The sequence below is a fragment of the Cydia amplana genome, chromosome 17 (assembly GCF_948474715.1).
Source record: "Cydia amplana chromosome 17, ilCydAmpl1.1, whole genome shotgun sequence".
In the NCBI taxonomy this organism is placed as follows: Eukaryota; Metazoa; Arthropoda; class Insecta; order Lepidoptera; family Tortricidae; genus Cydia; species Cydia amplana.
In genome coordinates, this window is record NC_086085.1 from 12,128,761 (window position 1) to 12,153,471 (window position 24,711).

The window sequence follows — 24,711 nt, forward strand, 5'->3', positions numbered from 1 at the left end:
AAACCGATGGTGAAAAAATCAAAGAATATAAGGGTCGCTATAAAGATGCTGAGATGCACTATAATAATTTAGATGCGTTGTCGTTGGAAAAACCGAACTTGGAGGTCGCAGCGGCCGCGCCTGCAGCACAACGTCCACGTCTCCCACAAATTCATCTTCAGCAATTTGATGGCGATATATTTGCTTGGTCCGGGTTTATAAGTCTTTACACCTCGTTGGTCAAGTCAAGGACAGATATTTCCAAAACTGAAAAATTGCATTATTTAGTTTCAAACTTATGCAATGAACCGAAGTCATTAATTCAACATTTGCCTATGACAGATGCTTCCCTAGATTTAGCGTTGGAAATTTTGAAGTCGCGGTATGACAATAAACGGTTGCTCGCGGATAGTCATATTTCGCGTATTTTGAATCTAATGCCTGTTAAAAAACAAAACGCATTACGGACGCAAATATTGAATCCTTTACTTGAGTCGACTCGGTCCCTTAAGGCTTTGGGTTTCCCGACAGAGCACTGGAGCTTCATATTACTCCATATAAGTCTTACGAAGTTATCTATTGATATTAAATCTAGGTTTGAACAAATTTATGGAGGCGTGAAGAAGATTCCTACATTCGAAAACTTAGTTGAATTTCTACAAAATGAATGTCAACTTATTGACACTGCCATCGCCAGAGTCTTGTAAGGTATGTGGATTTCTTTTTGGTGGTTTGTGTAATGCTAGTACAGTAAAAATTTAACCTATGGACTACAGTTAGTAATTATAACATCGAAGGCAAAAATACTTAACATCTTTTAAGATAAGACTTTAGTATAAGATTAAAAATAATTGCTACACCCTGTCCGGGTTCATGTTCACATATGTGTACCTTGTATACTTATAATGTTGTACATGATTGCAATGATTAAATGAAGGCACTAAAAGATCGAGGTTCGAGGTCAAAAGTACAATACAGTTCAAAATAAACAATAATTAACATTGAAAAGAAACCCCTAAAAGGGGTTGTATTAGGTAACCTCACAAAACGTTGAACGGGGGTGAGGGAACTACGAACGAAATTAACATTTAGGAAATGTCAACGTATGTTTAATCGGGTTAATCAACTTTTTCTTGTCACACGTTGCTATGGTTACGGTCTCCTAAGTCACTCTTAAAATTCTAGGTTTTTCGTATTTAAATGAACCAAACTTGCATTTTATGGCAGTTATAAGACCTTTCCATAATGGGACATCTACTGAGCATGTTAGTAGAACATGGTACAGCAGTTCTTCTAACAATCTATGCTACTATTGTCTCCTCGCTGATGGGACAGAATAATAATAAGAAATAGTTGATTGACCCAATTAGAACAAAGAACATGGTAGGTATGTTCCGGCCCGATACCCCAATAATTAGATATTAGACGATAAAAAATTATGGAGGACTCGATTTCGGTGGAGTATAAATTATAGTCTTACGTGGACTTACCCCCAATTAAAATGACTTAGGTAATAATGTGATAAGGTTAGTAGAACAGTTTGAATTAAAAAATAAGGGTAACAATTAAAATAGCGCTGACAGTCTGTAGTTCCCATGAAAGTTACCGCTTGATAATATTAACATTTTACAACCCTCATAAATTGTTGCATAGAATTCGTTAGCCGGCATCCTCTCTTATTAAGAGCCTTGGAAAAGTACAATAAAAACAGAACCTCATATCATAAACCCATGCTTTTTTACAACATACCTACTTCTTTTGAAAATACAAGTACCGGAAAATATATGACACATTGCTTAGTCAACGCCATCTATCGAATATTTAAACTAATACCATTGATCTACAATGTACAAGATTGCCTGGTAAATATCAAAAGTGCTACCAAGTACCAACAACGGAAGACAATTGACAGTATTTTAAGTACTGACATTGATTGCATAAATTATGTAGTTTTGTAACAGTATATTTCAAGATTTAATCACCCACCGTATCTCCTGAGAAAAGCTTTTCATATTTTCCAATCCGCTAACCTTACGTTTTGGTACATTCAAGCGCTATGAAGCTCAAAAGTGTTTACGTTTCATTTGTAGTGTGCCTCTTTTGCACTCATAAAATACATAATAATGCAAGCCATCATTTCCATTATCCTTTGCACACTTCCATTATCTTTAAGCATTAAGGTGACGGTAGAGGTGGGTAAATTTTCAGATTCTGTCAATTTACCCCATTTCACACACAAGCGCACTTCACGCACACTACCTCACTTTACTGGGACAGGTCATTGACCCATCAAGTTTTTTTAAGATAGCGTTTTGAGTTTAGTGTTAACCACTGACCTCTTTTGAGGAACAGAAACTGTAAAAACGTTCCATTGAAAGGAGAAAGAGAAACAATACATTAAATTTGTGACCCAAAGATGGACGTGTAACGTAAATAAAATGTATTTTAGAGAATTTGAAATACGGTAGCCATTTTGGGGGGGGGGGGGGGGGGGTAAATGAAAAAATTAAAAAATATGTTTTTTAAACTATATAGTGTTACATATCAAATAAAAGAGCTCATTGTAAGAATCTCAAAGATATATATTTTTTATAATTTTAGGATTAATAGTTCAGCAGTTATTCATGAAAATAGGCAAAAAATGATCATTCTCCGCCCACTTTCTCCGAAACAACTGGATCTAAAATTTTGAAAAAAATACACAAAGTAGTTCTTTACCTATATATGTCAGGAAAATCTATAAGAAATGTGCAGTCAAGCGTGAGACGGACTTAATATACGGAACCCTTAGAATGCGAGTCCGACTCGCACTTGTTTTTGTTTAGCTCTTATTAGGTTTAAGGAGTTTTATGAGTGAAAAAAGAAGTTTTTTGTTTTATGTGCCCGCGTTATTGCCGATCGATTGTGTTTTAAACGATAATTAGACAAAAAAACTTGTTTTTCACCCAACGAATATAGATCCCCATGACACATCTTCCAAGTCGCCTTTGGATAGGCTTAATTTTAAAAATAATTGAAATAATTTTCTATATCATTCATACTTGCAAAAAAAGACTAAAAATAATTTACGTGACCAATGCTTATTATTAGTAAATATCTTACAATTTAATATCTGATATATCACACGATACAAAAAAATGGCCGCAAAGTTAAAAGTTTATTTATTTACGTTACTAGTCCATCTTTGGATCACCGACTCTTTGTCATATGTGAAAAATGTGTACCAAATTTCAATTGAATTAGTCTATTAGGGGCAGACACACGAGTGATCTTAAAAGGGATTTTTTTCTTGAATGATTTGTATGTACTTACCCCAACGCACCTCACGTTCCACGCGGCGCAGCGTAATCAGTAAGTACCTAATAATTAGTGTCCGACCGAAACACAAATTTCTGTATATATAAATATTGTTGTCCTACTTGCTCCCCAACTTTTGGTCTTTGTCACATAGTTTAGTTTCATAATACGAAGTACTATTTCGTATGTTTCGGCCAGGCCGAAAGATTCGGCCGTTTTTTGGCCGAAACCGAAACTACGGCCGAAACATGATTTTATGGCCGAAACTGGCCGAAACCGAAACCGAAACCGAATCTTCGGTCGGACACTACGAATAATCACAATGGTCTTAAGTACCACAGACCCTACTGTCGCTTAAGTCCTTTATGACAATCTCTGCCTATTAGAACTTATAAAAAAAAAAGAAACCGAGTAATTATATCCAACTACCGAACCTGCTTACAAATTTTCTCGAGATATTTGAGAAATGTGATATGCAAAGGAGAACATTCGAACAAACGAAAGTATTTTTGCCCAAGCTGAAACGGAGACCTTCGCCTACGCTCGGTCAGTGATGGTTTAGGTACAGTCAGCTGCAGGTCACCCCTGCATAGAAGATTGTATGCAGGGGTGGTACCTTTTCTCTGCAGCTGACTGTACACCTATAAAAAATTGTTGTACCTGCTGCAATTTTATACCGGTACCGTACTTTATATTTCAACAGGTATAGTACCTTCAAAACGAAGCGGTATTGATAAATAATAACGGTACCGTACCGCCTATAAATAATAATAATAATTCAGCCTATATACAGGGTGGTCCAAACCTTGACGTCCAAAAATTTTTTTTTAGATTCCTCACGTCGTGGGCTATCAGAATATACCCCATGTATGTTAGCCGATTTTTCGTAGTTATCGAGTTATGATTTTTTTTTACTTTTAACTTTTCATATGAAATTCCGGGGTTCCAATACAGAGTGGCTAAAAAATAACTGCATTTCCGTTGCCAGGGAGGTTTTGGGATTATACTGAGCAACTTTTACAATGGGGCCAACCCCGAAACCGCGAAAAAAAATTACCCTTCCATAGAAAATGGACTAGCCAAAATGTATAAAAAGCCAATTTTTTTTTCGCGATTTCGGGGTTGGTCCCATAATAAAAGTTGCTCAGTATAATCCCAACACCTCCCTGGCAACGGAATGCAGTTATTTTTCAGCCACTCTGTATGGGAACCCCGGAATTTCATAGGAATAAGAATAAGAATAGAATAAGAATAAGAATTGTTTATTGCCACATACATGAACATAAAATAGAGTTAGAATTACTTACATAATAAAATAAAACAGTTGTTATCATATACAAAACAAAAGTGAGAAGATCTTTGTATTAGGCAAAGGGTTCCAGTCTCAGCGTGTGCCGGGCCTAGGTGCCCGGCGCTGGTTTTCAGACCGGTCCCAGACTAAGGACGGTCGGAGAATATTACCTACATAGGAAAAGTTAAAAGCTTAAAAAATCATAACTTGAAAACTACGAAAAATCGGCTAACATACATATGGGGTACATTATGATAGCCCACGATTTTTGGACGTCACGGTTTGGACCACCCTGTATAGACAATAATCTCAACGCTAGCCCAATGCGGATTGGGGACTTCACACACAGCTTTGAATTTCTTCGCAAATGTATGCACTACGAGTATGCAGGTTTCCTCACGATGTTTCCTCCTTCACCGAAAAGCTAGTGGTAAATATCAAATGATATTTCGTACATAAGTTCCGAAAAACTCATTGGTACGAGCCAGGATACCAATGAGTTTTTCCTTACCGCTTATACCGTAAAGAAATAATGCAGTCTCTGCTATGCACGATTTTTGTGTGGACATAATTCTTATAATCACCGAAACATACATACCTCTACGCACAGAATGTCATTGAAATAAAACATTGTTTTTTATAGTAAATTAATATAACATTCGATTTATACACATAACAATAAGCAGGCCAGGCCGCAGCGATATTGGCCTGTAAGCTTCATCTCGGTCTCCAAATCCGCAAAACACGCTGGTACTAAATGCTGGTCTTGCCGTTATTAATTATCTTGATTCTTGAAGATTATCAGAACAGCACGTTACGTAATCGCATACATAGACGGAACGAACGTCAACAAAGTAGGTGTAGACACTGCAAGTCTTTAGGTATTAAACGAATTACGCTTCGTATTAATAGATGAGTAATATTTAAATGAACATATAATATTCTCTAACATAAATACAAGATTACAATTAATTGACATCAAAAGTCATTGACGTACAGAAGTCATATACATTTTTATAATGACGCAAAATTGATACCAGCATAATGAAAATCAATCCCAATCAGTAAAACGAGTCTTTAAACTTTTTTCATTTTAAGCGGGTTTTGAAGGAACAAGTTACTTAAATTAGATTGTAATCGTATTGTTTTAGGATAATTTACTGCTGTTTTCGACCGTTACGACCCGTAAATAACAACAACTCACATTTAAAATTTGACTGGAGCTCGACGTGATTATATTTATTTACCCTATTTTATGAAATACAATTTATCTACTGGTATACATTTCGTATGCGTATATGATGAAATGTCTTTATTAATGTCAAAAACGAGCTATGACGACGTACACGTCTGCTTCGATGCAAGGCCAACGGCCATCTGACTCGAAGAAGAGTTTTGAGTGATGTCGTCAATGTATGGAAATTATACGAAAGTTTACATTTGGGATTGAATTTCTGTGTTGTATTTGTGAGTAAAAATATAAGTAGATAATAATCTGGTAGTTTAGTTATCTAGCCTTCAAAATCCGACAACAACTCAATTACTGTCAAAGACAAAACTGTAATGCGTCTTGCTCAAACGGAACTCCATATTTTGATTTTTGGACACTTTTAGTGTCGATTTGTAGAGAATTACAGGAAATAAAAAAAAATATGGCGTGAAGAGCCGGTACACGGCTTCTTCGTGAACAGATTTACGTATAATTTAATGCAGTTATTAATCATTCATTGAACAAATTGATTGCACAAAGTGAGGTCTAAATCGAAAACGTCATATACCGTCCCCTTAAGCGTTATTGTAGATTTGTGACTGCCATAAAATTTAGTCCCATTTTTAGGGTTCCGTACCCAAAGGGGAAAAAACGGGACCCTATTACTAAGACTCCGCTGTCCGTCCGTCCGTCCGTCCGTCCGTCCGTCCGTCCGTCCGTCCGTCTGTCTGTCACCAGGCTGTATCTCATGAACCGTGATAGCTAGACAGTTGAAATTTTCACAGATGATGTATTTCTGTTGCCGCTATAACAACAAATACTAAAAACAGAATAAAATAAAGATTTAAGTGGGGCTCCCATACAACAAACGTGATTTTTGACCGAAGTTAAGCAACATCGGGCGGGGTCAGTACTTGGATGGGTGACCGTTTTTTTGCTTGTTTTGCTCTATTTTTTGTTGATGGTGCGGAACCCTCCGTGCGCGAGTCCGACTCGCACTTAGCCGGTTTTGCACATCATGACATTTATAATACAACATCAACATTCAACATGCTACACATGCGATACCACACATAAATAGAAGGATCTATATCTGAATCCCTAAAGTCTTTTCTCCTATCTTTGCATTCCATAATATTGTATGTCATAATGATCAGTTGTCTAACACTAAAAACCCTAATTTTGGTTTCCCTAATTATTGATTACTTATCCTAATGTAATTAAGCATATTTTCTTTTTTGCGAGGGTCGCAGTTCTAACCCTAACCTAACCCACTTTTGTGGCAGCAAGTTCTAAGACCTAACCATTTTTCAGAACCTTACATTATGGAAAATAATAGTTATGACAATTGATCGTTAGGGCATGTGCCCATTAGGACAAACCAGTTAGGGCAAGTGACTTTAGGACAAACGTTGTTAGGGATTCAGAATGACACCCAATAGAATCATACAGGCAGTGGCATGGTACAAATGAATTTCGTTTGTGAGTTTGGTCCCTGCCAAAGTCAAAGGCAGTATCAAAGCTAGATGCAAACTAACAATGACATGTTGTTTATATGACAACGAAATGCGTATTCGTAGGCTGGTAGTAGCCCTAAATAGCCTGCCACCAAGACAAGCTTTATGAAACGTTTATAGGTTATAGGAATATTATAGGTTTAGATGTTTATTTGCAACCAAGTAGGTACAGTGGGCACATGCAACTTAATGCTAGGTAGGCACATAGGTACATAACTACTAGGACCCGGATAGGGCTTGAGATGAACTACACCATATTTTATTCTACAATACTCCTAAACCCCACGCTACCCCTATACAACTAGATTTTTGTTAAGGTAGGTACAGTCGTGTTCATACACATCGTTACAAGCCAACGTTCTAAAAATATATTTTCACGCCTCTAAGATACTCACAATATAGTAATATTACAATTTTATGTTTGTATTTTATTTTAATTTTTGTATGTTTCAAAGCTTTTATGAGCCATTGTTGCTTGAGTTAAATAAATGCACACACACACGCATTATTAATATAGGTAATTTAACATAACTCGTAACAAAGCATAGCCTATTATTTTCCTAATGTTAAAACAAAACTTTCGTACTATATACTAAAATAATTATTACCCCTATATAAAGTACTCTCAGATTATTACATTACATTGAATTGTTAACTGTTGTTACTTTAGTTTAATTATATGTTTTAATGTATTACTTTCTGTACCTACATAATTAACGAGTATTCTATTGGTTTGTATACCCTTAACTTGCTGCTGGAAGAGCGGGGTCTCCTGTCACAAGTATTGATATACTTACTAGGAGGTCCCAACCCTTTCTAATATTTGTTACACTGTGATAGGCAGATGCGCGTATCTACACGTAGGTCTCGTAGTATACATATGTACACGTAAACCACGTAGTGGATACTTAGCGAATTAATAAACAGATAAAACACCTCTCCATCCGATAAGGGATTTCCTCTTCAAGACACGTAGTTTAATAATATATATAGTTGATCATTAGAATTACTAGAGGGATTGGTGGTGACTTGTATAGTGACAGGATATAAACTATAATACATCAACCCGAGTTTAGTGTCTACTCCCCTCCCGGTACTCTGCCTATTTCATGGCGACCGTGGACATGAATTCTGCGTGAGGATACTGCGAGTATAAAATCATCATGGACGACGACAGTGAAGAGGACTTTGAGGACGAGTCGGCGGCGTCGAGCTTACCCAGTGATTTTTCTTATTAATTGGTAATCAGCAGTACCAAAATGGGAGGACAGAAAGTGCAGAAACCGAAGAATGAGGTCGTAATAGTGACCGCGGCCAGTATCAGTATTGCTTCATTGGCTTCGGCGGGTTTGGATTTGTTGGAGGTCCGGGATGTCGTCGGCTACGCGTCGGGGTACGCATTGCTGCCGGGTGCTGGGAGTGGAGCGTCGCGTCGCGTCGAGCGAAGTGAAAATTATTAAGGGTATTTTGAGTGTTTCTTTTTATTTTTTTACGTGTGTGAATTATTTTTCTACTTAGTTCATTTTAAGGAATTATTAGAAGCATTGCGTGTTTAAAAGTAGAAATAAGTTATTGGCAGGAGATAATGTTTTTGTGTATTTATTAGTTAAAAAAAATTGTAAAAAAGAAGTTGCAGCTGTGGATTTTAAAAGTCGCGTTTAAAACGGTAGAAAGATTTACTTTTGGAGATTCAGGGTAATAGTATGGTCGGATAATTACCGATTTTTATTTAAAGACGCTTCTTTATTTGCATTCTAAAAATGATTGTATCGAATTTATTTCTGCACACTCAAACTATAATCGCGGTATTAGTGCGAGTCAGCAAGGTCGAGGACGGGTGTTTTCGCGAGTAGGCAGAAATCATGTAGTTTCTGTAGGTCAGACGGATAGTGTAATGTCAATGTTATTCAGCACGTGATTAGGTAGATGACATACGTATGTAATGAATTTGTTTTTTTTTTTCGTGTCTAACGAAGATTAGGTAATTATTTGATCTTATAATACTAGTTATCACGTACATAGATATAACTTGTTTAGAAAGGAAGTTATCAAGTTTAGTTTTCTGTACGGATTGTAAATAAATAAATAATATATGTTAAAGGATTTAGGATTACTGGTTGAGGATTCTGACGGATTATACTTAAACAAATAAACTGGACATGACACTCTGATACTACGTCTTTGGAGCTTGACCAGCCTAGAGTAGTAGATATCATGAAAAGGAAACAGGAATATACGGGATTAATAGTTTGCTGAAGTAAATAATTTAGGACACTGACGAGATTGATGGGAGATCCGAAGCGAACCGGTAAAAATGATACTGATGATATTGATTATGTAAACTCTGCAATTTGCATGAACCAAGATTCTCTATTAACGAAGGCACGCTTAAGACGTATCGTTACGAGACTTGGGTATACTGTGCAGAAGTTTAAAAAAAAATGATACTGATAATGTTGTTGTGTGAACTCTACAATTTATATGAATCAAGATTCTCCATGAACGAAGGCACGCTTAGACGTATCGTTACGAGACTTGATTATGGTATGGGAAGGTCCCAAAGTAGACATTAGGATTACTTATGGCTCTTTGTGGAAAAGTTTAAATATAGTAGAGTTGTTCTATATTGAAATGAGCTCAAGTAAAAAGTATGTTACAAAGTTAACTAATTAATGTCTTTCGCGCGGGACATGATGAATTACCTAGGTTATGTAGGAACTATTTAGTTTTTACTTATAAACGGACTTACCGATCGGGAAATGATTTAAAGGATTATGACTGTTACTAACTAGTGGATATGCTGGTAGAACTAGAATGATTAACGGTATCCAGAAGAGGTACGAGTATTGTTGGGAAAACTGGATTATGTAAAACGATGTAAAGATTGTCAGGAGCAGAAGTTTAGCAGTAGTGATTATGGTTAATAATAACATAATTATGGTTATAATTTATGACTACTTATCACAGCTACAGCATCTTTTGAGGAGGAATTTTTAGATTAGTTGGACTTGGATAAAACACGATATAAAGTATGTTATAACTTTGAAATGTGAAATATTACTTGTGAAATGCAATGGTGTGTTAAAAATAATTTAATTATAAAAAGAAATTGTAAATAAAGCATTGTTAATCTTAAGATAGGAGATTTAGTGTTAATTAAGGACGAATGTACCTACACGAAAATAAAAAAAAATTGTATAGAGTCATTTTCAGAGGGAGGGAACCCCTTACCTTTTCAGGGGAGGTGTGATAGGCAGATGCGCGTATCTACACGTAGGTCTCGTAGTATACATATGTACACGTAAACCACGTAGTGGATACTTAGCGAATTAATAAACAGATAAAACACCTCTCCATCCGATAAGGGATTTCCTCTTCAAGACACGTAGTTTAATAATATATATAGTTGATCATTAGAATTACTAGAGGGATTGGTGGTGAATTGTATAGTGACAGGATATAAACTATAATACATCAACCCGAGTTTAGTGTCTACTCCCCTCCCGGTACTCTGCCTATTTCAACACAATAATCACTGTGACCAATAAACGATTTTTTCATTTTCATTTTTCATTTTCACAATACAATAAGGTCGTGTTCAAAGAAGATGATTGCACAGATGTCGATGGTTATAGTTTCATACCTAACATACAGCGTTCCTAGTACAATAGTCGCTATATTGGGTCAACATTAAGCTGGATCGGATAAAAACACTGTACGTTATATCGTCTAACAAACATTTGGAACAAACTAACATGAATATAACCTAGCTGACGCTAAATAATCCTTTCATCGCTCGCTATAGGCTTTCACTTCAGTTCAAAAGTCATCAGCCTTTTTCATACGAGTTCTCACTCATCCCGAAACGTGTTATAAAAATACTTGAACACTTACATATATACAAGTGTCGCCAAAGTCGAATAAAATGCTATAAATGCAAATATACGTAATGTTACGTATAATTTATAGCACCGAGATTAGTCCCGTGAGGCGTAACCGGAATACATCATTTTACGTCGGCAGGCGCGCGTCGCGAGTTCAGAACCCAGTATATGGCCTTTATATGTGTAGGTACATGTTTAAACATAAGCAAAGTTAAAATAAAAGTAAATGTGCACAAAACTTTTCTTTCAGCAAAATGCAGCAGCTTTCTGATAAAGCCAGATATAATTAATTGACAAAGGTAAATTATTTCAATTCATAATTCTGCATACATGCATTAAGTACCTACAATTTCGTTAGTTAAGTTGGACGATAGATTATACCTGTTTCATACAGCATAAAAATACATCCGGCGAATCGCAAATCACAACACTGTAAATAGGGATGATGACACATGTTGAATTTTATAACAAAATCTAGTAAAATAGATAGCAATCGAGCAATTTATCACAATAATGTGGCTATTTAAATAAAATATTGAAAAATTACAAAAATACAGGACCTGAAAGTTTCAAATTTTAAGTTTTTTTTAACTTCCAAAAACGATAAAAGTAAGGGTACCATTCGATTCCTTACATTTCATCCAAAAAAATATTGTATAGCAACTATATACATAAACGCAATATTTCACCGACAAAAACGCAATTTTCTTGTTTTGTCCATACTACAAGATGGGCTCCCAGAGACCTTGACGTCACGTTCCCTTGCCGTTTTGTATAGGGCGTTTCGCGAGTGAAGTGCGACTGTCGGCCTTTGACTACAATTTCTGACTTTTGTGTTACTTTAATGCAATGGGTCCCATATAGACATTTGATCCTGAAAACAAACCCGATCGATTGATACCATAAATGAAAATTTGTCATGTAGCCTATTTTACCTAGATACGAGGGACGTCTGAAAACTTCTAAGCCTAAGATACAAAAACACAATTTTCAAAGGTAAATCACTGTTTATTTTTCGATATAATCTCCTCCCAAATCAATGCACTTTTTACATTTTTTATATAGTGCTTTTAGCCCATTAAAAAAATATTCTTTATTTTGCCCTTCAAAATGCTCCTCTACGGCCGCCTTCATCTCTTCGTCACTAGTAAATCGCTTTCCCCTCAACTCTTTCTTCAAATTATTGAATAGAAAATAGTCGCTAGGGGCTAGGTCGGGGCTGTACGGTGGGTGGTCGATTTCGTCAAAGCCAACTTCCTTCAAAGCACGCCTCGCAACATGAGCGGTGTGGACGGGTGCGTTGTCTTGCAAAAACAAAATTCCTTTCCTTAGTTTACCTCTCCTTTTTTCAACTATTGCTTGTCGTACCTGTCTTACAAGATCTGCATAATAAAGTGCATTTATTGTGGAACCCTTTTCTAAATAATCGATTAAAAGAATACCATCACAGTCCCAAAACACCGTAGCCATTAACTTAGAGGCCGACTTTTGCACTTTAAATTTCTTCGGCGGCCGTTCCCCCTTCTCAATCCACTGCATTGATTCGGACTTACACTCCGGGTCATACTGTCTGATCCATGTTTCATCGACAGTTACTATTCGGGAACAAACTTCGTCTATATTATCTTCGCACAAGTCTAAAAACGCCTGGGAAGTTTCAACACGACGTTCTTTATCGAAGGCAGTAAGCATTTTCGGCACCCAACGAGCACTAACTTTACTCATGTGCAAATGTTCGTGTAAAATTTCTCCGACTCGTTCTTTACTTATACCTAGGACCTCAGCTATTTGCCAAACCTTAATTCTTCTATCTTCCAATACCAACTTTTTGACTTTGGCTACGTTTTCTTCGGTCACTACCGATATTGGCCGCCCTGAGCGGGGGTCGTCTTCGATGGATTCCCGCCCGAGTTTAAATAAGCGACTCCACTTTTTGACTGTGGCATAAGAAGGCCCAGAAGCACCGTAAATAATAGCCATTTCCTCAAAAATACACTGCGGTGATTTTTCACTTTTTGTAAGGAACTTAATTACAGCACGATGCTCAATTTTCGTAATATTCGCTGGTAATTCACACATTATGTAGTTTCTAGTTGAATATCTCGAAACAGAATAATAAAAATCTGACATATTGTTTTCTTAATAATTTATTTTTAAATGGCCTTTCTAGCGGCCAGTATCATAAACACATATACAACCTCGAAATACCTTAGGCTTAGAAGTTTTCAGACGTCCCTCGTAAACATACTACCACCACTATAATGCAACCTACATTATTTGTATTGTGCTTTCTTCGATGCTTTAAAGGAATAAAATATAGGCGTTTTATCTCATATATATCCAGAGTAGGTATTTGCGTATTATTAAAAAAAATCTCAAGTTTTGAAAGTAAAATTAAGTAAGTAACTTTACATTAAGTAATATTACGATTTAGCCTCACATGTTTTAGTCACTCGCTAAACAAGTGAGTCTAAACCGTTACTTATCTTTACGACGTACGACGTTTAAACGAGCAATTCTTGTATATTTATTTATATATTTTGAGTATCTCGAAAACGGCTCTAACGATTTCGATGAAATTTGCTATATGGGTGATTTCGGGGGCGAAAAGTCACTAGCTAGGCCTTATCTCTGGGAAAATGCAGATTTTTGAGTTATTTATGTTTTCCGAGCTAAGCTCGGTCTCCCAGATATTATTATTTAATGTTAGTATGTCTCACAACAGTTTAAATTCGATAACATCACAATTAGTCGCATTTTGAGTTGATTACGAATATAAATAAATATTCTAGCACCGTAAATCCAAACAACACAAATATTTTACACGAAAACGGATACATATAAACATAGAACAGCGCATGCGAACCGGCTTTTTGCAAACAGTTTCTGTGTACATTTTTTCGCATAGCTAAACAAAGCGACAAGGATTCTTATAAAATCTAGGTCACAAGATTAAAAACTAACTTGCTTTGTTTTGTGGATTATTTTTTAAATTTAAATTATTAGTACATAGGAGCTCCAACAGGAGCACGCGTTGGCGGACCAACGCAGACGTTATGGAGCGAAATATGTCGAACATTCTTCGAATTAAAATGAGTAACCCGTTTTAATATATTTAATGTTTTTTTAGGGTTCCGTACCCAAAGGGTAAAAAACGGGACCCTATTACTAAGACTTCGCTGTCCGTCCGTCCGCCCGTCCGTCCGTCTGTCACCAGGCTGTATCTCATGAACGGCGATAGCTAGACAGTTGAAATTTTCACAAATGATGTATCTCTGTTGCCGCTATAACAACAAATACTAAAAATAAAATAAAATAAATATTTAAGGGGGGCTCCCATACAACAAACACGATTTTTTTGCTCTATTTTTTGTTGATGGTGCGGAACCCTCCGCGCGCGAGTCCGACTCGCACATGGCCGGTTTTTATTTCTTATTGGTAACCAATCATATAGGTACTCGGTTTTAACTTGCCACAGCCGCGTAAGAACGCGCGTCACCTACCAGATTCTAATTAAAATTTATTTTGTACGTTTCAATGTTTGTTTTATTTGCACCGTTATTTATTTAGAAGGAGCCCCCGCGGGCTCATAAAAGCGAGCCTTGATTTGTGGAGCGGGTAACTGTTACAAACGTTTATTTAAAGTTTAGGTGTGTAGGTATTTTAACGAGATAATACACGCAGGTATTTGTTTCTCATCACACTTTGATATTCCGAAGCGTTCAGACTAATGTCTGATATTAGTTCCCGAGAGTAATGGATTTCGTATAAGTTTTGATACTAAGTCATGCGGCAAACTGAGCTTAAAGTCTCGGTGAATTTTGCAAATAATATTTACCAATCTTTTCAAAATAAATAAAAAAACATATCGCAAATAAAACTACCTTTTTAATAATCAACAAGTAAGTATTATAAACTATTCTTATGCGCAATAACTAATTATAAAACTGCCGCATCTGGTATGTCACCCAGGTGGCGTTGCCCCTTTTGCACCAGACACACAGCCTGACAGTATGACACAGGCCAATTCGAACGTACACTGTCATTAGAATAATATTTGATTCATATTAATTATACTCAGTTATCATGCGTCTCGCCCGCGCCAATACATGTAGATACGGAAAAGTACAAGCGAAATGCACGATATTTGAAAGACATCAGTTAGATGTCAGTCTGATATCAGTGTAGGTACGTTTAAAAAGTCTGTGCGGAAAGAGAAGAGTCGTAGAATGTATTGGACCCCACACATTTCACGACTCTTCTCTTTCCGCACAGACTCTAATAATGAAAAGAAGGAATCCGCCTTGTGGTCGCCCAAGGCACTATATTCGCCCGACACTTTTATGTTTTTTTTTTGTGCCTGACGACCATGGGCTCAGTGTTTCTATTGCAAGCAAATAAAAATCTCATCTTAAAATAAATATTTACTCACTATACTACCATTGCAAATCAAGCATACTTTAGAAAATAACATTTTCTTTGAGTCATAAATCTTACGTTGTACCATCAAGCTCAAAAGGCTTTAACTTCTGTAACTAAATTTAGTATCTAGAAAATATTATGTTTCATTTTACGTAGCGAAACATTTCCAACTGTTATTTTGTAATGAAAGTTGCTTTATAGTTTTATTTGCAATCATTTCGGTCTTGTGGTGACGAAATTGGAAACTTCATTTTGTTGATTTCTCTTTGTGAAATTTCTCCTATTTAGAAACATATCGAAGAATAAATAGGTACCTATATCTATCTATAAGAATTGTAATTTGTACGCATCTAGATATTCTAGTTTCCTTTTAGATATATTGAATTTTCGTTTCTAAACACGGATGTTAGGCGTATTCACTACTGAGACGAAACTTTCCATCGCACGGATAAACCGCATCGGACTTGTTGGAGCTGATTCGGTCTAATTTACTCTGTGGTGGAGGCACAACATACTGAAGGCAGCAATGAACTTTATATAACCCGGAATTATACGGGATAGCTCGTGTCCGAACGAAATTTCGGTTCCTGTTTCGGCATAATAATCAGGTTTCGGGCAAAAACTACTGAACCATAGTAGTTTCAGAAGTTTCGGTTTCAGAAAGTTTCAGCATAAAAATCATGCTTCGGTCGGACACTAAGGTTAACCCTAAATGCATAATGAGGACCCAAAAAGTGCTTCTGCCAGCATGTTTCTGGTGGCTTCCAGCGCTGGTCTTCCGATAATGTCTAATATCTGTCGCTGGATGTCTAACACAAAACAATCTATAGTATTTAATTTTAGGCTATGCCGCTATTTGTATCTGATTTCATATCTGCTCTGTTTTCACTGTATTTGAGTTCTACTTCTTTGAATTTATAATTTGTTAATGTGTCATATCTTCTATTTTACCGTGTCAGCGAATTGGTAAACAACTGTAAGCTTATATGAGAGAAATAAATGGTATTGTATTGTATTGTATAGTCAAACCGCGTTGTATAGAAATAAACAGCGTGCAGCTTTCTATTTGTGCGACTGCCAGTTTCACTAGTTTAGTTTTTGGCAGAATTAGTTTTCGGCGTGGATGTCAACTGTTGGTGTTGTCACACTAACAGCTTTAATTACGAGAACTAAGTTCTCTTGTTACGCGAGCTTTTAATACGAGTTGGACCCTTGCTTACAAATGTTTCCAAATTCACTGAGCCAGCGTGTAACACATGAGATCTGATATAACAGAAGTTCAACTATGTACAGTCACCACACGGGATTGTTACGCCATTTACGGTCCTAGCTAAATTGGTCGTACCATACTTACGCTATGAAATCTCCAATTTAGCTAGAACCCTAAATAGCGTAACAATACCGGAGCGTGACTGTACGCCGTGTGTAGGGGATATAACATTACTAATTAAATTGAAGCTAGTAAAGTTTTATAATAAGGGGGATAAAGTCCACCGACCGTCAGTTATCTAAGCGTTTTACTGTGTTAGTTCATTTGGTAATTTATACTCTGGTCTGGTTCATCTTTTTTGTCAGTAGAAAAAGCGGTAAAAAAAATTAGGCGCAAAGGGTGGAGCTGGATTTCGCGCCTTTTTCTAGTGACAAAGTTGGTGTGTCTGAGTATAGATGTTTTTTTATCCAGTTCAATTTCTGGGATAAAATTTTCTATGCCTATTATAGTACCGTTCGGACCCAGCATACAGATACCGCTTTACTATAATTAGTTTATTAAAACGAAACCATTTTGTTTATCTCGCATGATGTAATTTAATTTAGTCTGCAAATGTTGAACTGAGGTTAACCATGTTTGTTGGATGTTAATTTACGTTTTTGTGAACATACTAACAAACTTGTTATTAACATATTAACAAACTTGTTTTATCGTAGCTATACAGGGTAAAAACGAAGACTACATTAGAATATTTTCGTACTTATTTTTGGTCGCCATTTTACTGGGTATAAGATAAATCTATAAGATGACTTGTGGATCTTGTAAATATAATTTTAAAGTTATGTGTTTTTTTTTTAAGTATTTTGTGAAATGTCGGTCAAATGTATATTTTTTAAATTATAAGTACCTACACTAATCCCATAACTACAAGCACCCCCAGTTATCTTAATAATTTATTTCTACCAACTCATATCTATATCTGGTTCTATTTTTCGTTGCTGATAAACAAAGAAATTAAAGCGATAACACAACGATTTTAGCAACGAAAAATATATTGCCTAAATTTTCATGAAAGGAGAAAGGAGAGCATAACTTCGATTTTAAGAGAGCGGCTTTTTGTCGGCAATTCGAGTGACTTTTAACTTTCCTAAAAAAAATTTACATTATTAATTCAAATCACGTCTAAGATTTCACCCTGTATAATAAAATGTAGGTCAAGAGCAGACACAGACGGAGCTTACACCGACTCCGGTCGTCACTCGGCTTGTAGGATTAATTAGGCTTTGTCCTTCTTAGTGGGACCGCTGTTCGATTTGTTGGAAACAATGACCGTTACTTGTAAACTCTTAGTAATAGTTCAAAGCTTTTAGTATTTTACGTAGGTAGGTACCTAAGTAAAAAGGAAACGCTATATTTAAAATTTAATTTATACTTAATTAAAATTTTAAATCCTCCAACGCAATAATCTCGAATCTTCTCGAATGGAAGATACTTTTGACGCGTAATCTAAATTATCTTTTAGAAGAAATATAAATATTAATTATGGGCCCGACACTATCATGAATAATGACATTACTTTGAAGAAAACATTTTTAGTGATAGTGTAGGCATGAAGGAATGACGGTAAGTAATGAAGTTATTTAAATATCTTGCTTCAGTAGGTATTTGAGTTATGTCAAAGTAATGATACTAGATATGACATTACTATTCACAGTGAATTGATTGAAATGATGGAATCAGAAATGACAGAAGGAATGACGGACGATAATGAAGTTATTAAAAAAGTTTGATACTTTTGAAGTACTTAATGACAAAATAATTACATTATACTGATAGTGAGTGTAATATGGGCCTATCGGTTTTAAAGACGATTTAGACTGGTTAACCGTAACTCATGTAAGTAACTCAAGTTAACGGAGTTGGGCGTGACACGGCTGTAGGGCCAACGCTAATCAAAACTTGAATAGTGTATGGAAATAGTCACGTCACTTTTCGTGGCATCGATCATCCTGACCGCGTAGCCAACATGCCAATCGCTTACGCTCCGTAGCGATCGAAACGCAACAGTCACTGCCGCACTAATATGAAAGAGTGATAGAGAGACAAAGCGTTTCGTTGTCGAAGCGATAGCGTTTGTAACCTTGGCTAGCCGGCTGAGACATTATTACTTTTCGTATGGCGTTTGTCGATGTAGGGGAAGTCCGGGCATAGTGAACACCTTTACCTTTGACTTGACATAACAGAAAAATTTAACGAGGAAGAAATGAAAAAAGTATCAATAATAAGTCTTTATTTAATAATCTTTTAATTTAAAACAACACTAGCCTCCAATGTTTAATAGTTGCTGCAATTTTGAACAAAACGTAAAAAAATATATTTTATTCCCTTTGCCCAGGGTGCCGGGCAAAGTGAAACAGGCCCCCGGGCAAAGCAAATATTACTCGTAAAATCTTAGTGAACTTAATAAATAAGTGAAAATTAATCAACATAAGATCATTTCAATAATATTAATTAGAAAAAGCTATCACAAGTAACTTTTGATATATTTTCACTGATTTCATAAGCATAAGTCTTCACGGCATTTCTGAAGACATTTTAACACAGCGAATTTACGTTCTGATAGCCATTTCCATGACGTCTGTTAGCCAGGAGCCATTATCGATCTTTTTTTGATATTTATATACCATCTGTAACAAAATATTATCATAAAAAAAATTACCTAATAAATTCAAAGTTAACACGCTATCCGCTTTGCCCGATCCACTTTGCCCATTCAGTCAGTTAAAGAAATTAAGAATTTAAAAGAAATGCGTTGTAAAAGGAAGATACTTTAATAAGCGATAGAAGCATCTTGAATTAAAATTCGAGATAATTACTGTGACAAAATAACATACAATGTTTACCTTTCAAAATCGAATATTTTGCACTAAAAACACATTTTGACTCGTCACCGACGACGCTCACAGCGACCGCTCCCTGTGACGCTTGCCGCTCATAGAGCGAAGGATCCTGAACATCATATAGGCGCGTGGTGCGACAAAGTCGAATAGTTTAGGATTGGGAGCCCGAATTCGCTTTGCCTGGGGTGTTCGCTTTACCCGGACTTCCCTAAGGTTTTCATCTTGCTTGACTCCCTAATTCGCTACTTGTGATGCTGATAGCACGTTTTGTACAATTCGTGAACCTTAATGCAAAGACAAAATGTTTATTAATTATCAGTTAAGAGTGATGCTCTCCGTACATGCTTTCATTACGAATATAACATTTTTTTCATATACAGCGGCTACTCGAGACTAAAGGATGACTCACGCTAGCCCGGGCCGGGGCCGGGCCGGAGCTTCCGGCGCCTCGTTTTATATGGAATGCATCATGTGGTCACCGATCAGCCGTCATAGAAAATGTCATGTCGAACGCTTCGGCCCGGGCACGACCCGTTCTAGCGTGAGTCATGCTTAAAAAGCCGTCCGTGCTCGACATTTGTCCTCTTTACAGGCCAAAGCCGCAATAATTATTGCGGCCTGAATAGGGCCTAACCAAAGTCAGCACTTAATTGGTCTTTTCCTGGCTGTCTAGGACATTTAGGTAATAGACGTCCTAAAAGTTTGAGGCCAAACTTTTTTGCTTTGCAAAATAATCGTCATTTTTAGGGTTCCGTACCCAAAAGGTAAAAATTGGACCCTATTACTAAGACTCCGCTGTCCGTCCGTCTATCACCAGGCTGTATCTCACGAACCGTGATAGCTAGACAGTTGAAATTTTCACAGATGATGTATTTCTGTTGCCGCTATAACAACAAATACTAAAAACAGAATAAAATAAAGATTTAAGTGGGGCTCCCATACAACAAACGTGATTTTTGACCGAAGTTAAGCAACGTCTGGCGGGGTCAGTACGTGGATGGGTGACCGTTTTTTTGCTTGTTTTGCTCTATTTTTTGTTGATGGTGCGGAACCCTCCGTGCGCGAGTCCGACTCGCACTTGGCCGGTTTTTTAATAAAGACTATGCCTTTAACTACCTATAGGTAAATCATTTTATAAATATAGACAAAGTGAATACCCAGAGGATATCTTTATTACCTTACTTTCGATGTTTACCTACGGTTGTAAAAATATAAAATCATTTATTTTATAGAAAAATCTTTTACGTTTATTTTTCTCGATTTAATTTTCTAATTATCTATCACCCGCTATTCCGGTCCATTTAAATATTTCGAAGCGAACCTTATCGCAGCTGCCGTTTTCCTTACATCTGTTTTATCTCATTAGTAAAAGTTGACGAAAGAATTCTGAAACGGGACTCAATTCGAACAGTGGATTAGATACCGCCCATTAGATACGACATTCGGCCTGATTAGAACTTTAAGATACGTCAAATATAACTTCTAGTGACCATATGGACGTCAGTGTCAAATGTGACGTTTTTGTTAGAAGAAAGGGTCACTGATGTAGGAGGAAGATACGATGAATTCAAAACGGTATTTTGTTTAAGTAATTAGACTCTTTCACAAGTCAATACGACATTTACAGCGAGATCATATAGTGGCATTAAAAATACATAGCAACTGTTATAAATACAAAATCCAAAGAACACAAATACAAATAAGTACATATACAAATGTAGCTACTTCAATAGGAGTTCCTACCTATTATTAATTAGATTAAGATCCTATGTAAACCGTATTATGACAAATAAAATATTGATTGATTGATTGATAAGATGGGAGTCGCCCGCTTGGCTATTCCGTTGTGACCACAGTGTAAATCTACACAAATCTGTCAATATTCTCAACATGTTTTCAATGATTATACGTACTTTGGGGCATAGATTGAAACCTAAATAGCAGGAATGCTTTAAAAAAATAGGCTACCTTAGTCACTTGAGAGCTCAGGATTGTCGCTCTCACTAGCCAGTACAAACCCATATTAAAACTTGCCCAAGATACCTGTATGCAAGAACTACACATGACACCATATGCAGCCAATTTAACACAGACCCATATAATATTAAACAACTGACAGATAAAGAAGAAACACTCGATTCCTTTGCAAAATACACCAAGTATATAATTGACAATTAAAAATAATTTAATAAATAAGTATATAATAGACATTACATATCTTTTCCACCATCAAACCAACACATAACGCAATAACACCACTAACCACTAGTACAGACAACTAAGATTTAACTTAAAGGCAATCGGCCGCCCGTACTCCTAGCGAGGACCGATTGACCCTCATCTAATTCTAATAGCATAAAAAAAAACCAGTCGCCATGGCCGAAACCGGCCAGGACAGGACAGAGTGCTGTAGTATGAATATGAGTGATGCGCGAACTTATATGCTACATCTAATAATAACTTGTGATCTACGTCGGACACAACGGAACACGCCAGCTATTACGACAAAGGAAATTAATTTCCAAATATAAATAAATTCCATTTGCTTCTGCCCGACGAACCGTAACACATTTAGAGCGGGAATTCCCGGCGCGAACCGTTTTGGCAACAATTTAAGCAGGAATCGCAAATGTTTATTTGTCGCGACGCTTCGGGCGGCGTCGTTATAGGTCGGTAATGGCCAATAAAATGTCACCGCTTCCGCAGATAAGTGTTCACCTGAACTGCCTTTGCACTTTAAGAGACGCAAACAAACGCTTCAGCCGCCTTCATTCAGCGCCTCGGTCGGTAATTACCACACTATCCTTTCATGTTTTATTCTGCCTTTGCGATTAAAGGACTCGCGGGGAAAAGTGAAAGAAGCTGCGGTTTATTGCAAAGTTGGTCGTTAATTGTATTGCATTTATAAATAAAGAACAGGCCGTGTTCGATTTAAACTGTAGTGTGCCATTACTCTAATTATATGGTTTAACTTACGTGTCACTCGCACGATATGTTACGAAAAATTATAAACTGAAATAGATATCATATTATATTAAAGAAAAAGTGACGATTGGTGAAGGCCGGATATCAAAATATTTAATAAAAGTAATTTGATTTGTTCCCAAAGTTATGTTTCGGAAAGCCTAGGTCTCCATTTTCAAGCACTATCAATGTGAGAGTAGCAGTCACAATAGCTGCGCGCCGCGTACTGTCGCTAACCACACAGCGGGCCTGGTGTAGCCCTCCGACACGTGTCACGCGAGTGACTAAAAATACGCAAGTTAAATCGTAAAAATAGCTTAACAGACAGTATTAGAGTCAATAAAAACGCTCCGCCGTTCGGCCATCGGGTTTCTATTGACTCTCGTTACAGAATAAATAATAGTACTAAGTACAGAAGACTCAATCTCTAACAAAACGCGTCTGTTACGATCAGCACAGATATGGCCGCTAGGTGGCGACAGCGCCACGCGCGGCTTATGGCTTTCCCCAAAATTGCGGCCGAACGTATGTATTTAGCTAAGTACCTGTAGCAAAGCGACGAAATCGCGGAGTGAGACACGCCTGCTCTCGTTGAAAATGTTGGCCAATCTTCCCTTATTGCGCAAAGTATTATCGTTTGTACGGGACTGCTTGTTAAAGTGGTGAAATGTTCCTATTGGAGAATTTTACTCCAACTTGGGAAGCAAACTCATCACTTGCAATAAATTACATAAACAGATTTCGCTCGCTTTTACACAAATAACAATTCTGTAGGTATCTATAAAGTTTACGTAGCCATAGGAATGTTCTTTTCATAAAGTAAGCTTTTTAGAAGATCGTCTACTTTTGATACAATTATATTTTACAAGCAAAACATAGAGCGATCGGTATTACATGGGTCAAGCATCGATCATTGAGTTAATCGATAGAGGAACTTCCTACCTGTCATTTAATTTTTCCACCTAAAATCCGATGCCTGCATATAACTTTCTAATTATCGTGACTAAGATAAGTGAGGCATAATATGCATGAATAATTTCACACTCCTGAATAACTGAATTTCCAAAACTCAGTCCGCTGAAAATAATGAATTAAATCTTGGAAGAGAATTGTCTTTGAAGTTATAATGAATCTTCTTAATCTTAAGTTTCTGGCAAATGAAACGCTTGTGCCGCTTTGTGAGATTTCCCGCGGTACTTCATAACAATATTATACATGAGACGAGAAAATACTAAATCACAAGTATTTCTAGTAAGAAAGTCAGATCTTAATAAGAAAGATTAAAAAAGCGTACCTATACGATCGACGTATGAACCAATCATAATGGATATTTTTCCACAATGTAGTATGTAGTATGTATTAGTTATTCTGTGGTAGTATTACGATACATGAATTGATTTTACAGCATGCCAACATAATTATTAATTAATAGGTTGTATATATCATAATAATATTTTGACGCATTCAGTTGAAAATTGACAGTGTCAATGCTAGTTAACTCCAACAAATTTAGTGCCCGAGATTCGGGGCCGACTAATAGGGATGTTTCCTGTACTTAAAATAAATGATTTCAAACCGTGCACGAAATAAAGCACCAGATAATTATTAGAAAAACATAGACAGCAGCTATTTTTAAACACAATTTGTATTTAATAAATCGTATTGAAATATAAAAAGTAGGTGAGTTTACCGTGACGTCACTACATTCGTTTTCATATAAATTCCATATTAGCAAATCGTTTTGACAGTTCTAAAAAAGAAGCTGATTTGACTAGTAGGAATGTAGCCTATTACAATTTGTCCTATATTTCCCCTATCATCCCTAATATATAATATTTGTTAAAGTTATAATACCTAGTCCGTCGCCACAGAATTAGTCCAGGTCGTTTCGCCATCTCATTTTTGGTCTGCCTGTGCCTCGGGTGATCTGTGGTGCCCATTCGGTCGCTATTTTGGTCCATCTGTCCGGGTGCATCCGACAGATATGTACCCAATCCCACTTGAGCTTGGCTTGATTCTTATTCAACTGTTTTTGTC

The 24,711-nt window shown here is 36.6% G+C and overlaps 1 protein-coding gene across 2 annotated transcripts in view; it reads left to right on the forward strand.

Annotated features, from left to right (window-relative positions):
• The window catches only part of LOC134655966 (neural cell adhesion molecule 1-like), a 133,219-nt gene that overhangs the window by 87,168 nt on the left and 21,340 nt on the right, over nucleotides 1-24,711 (forward strand). The window lies entirely within an intron of this gene.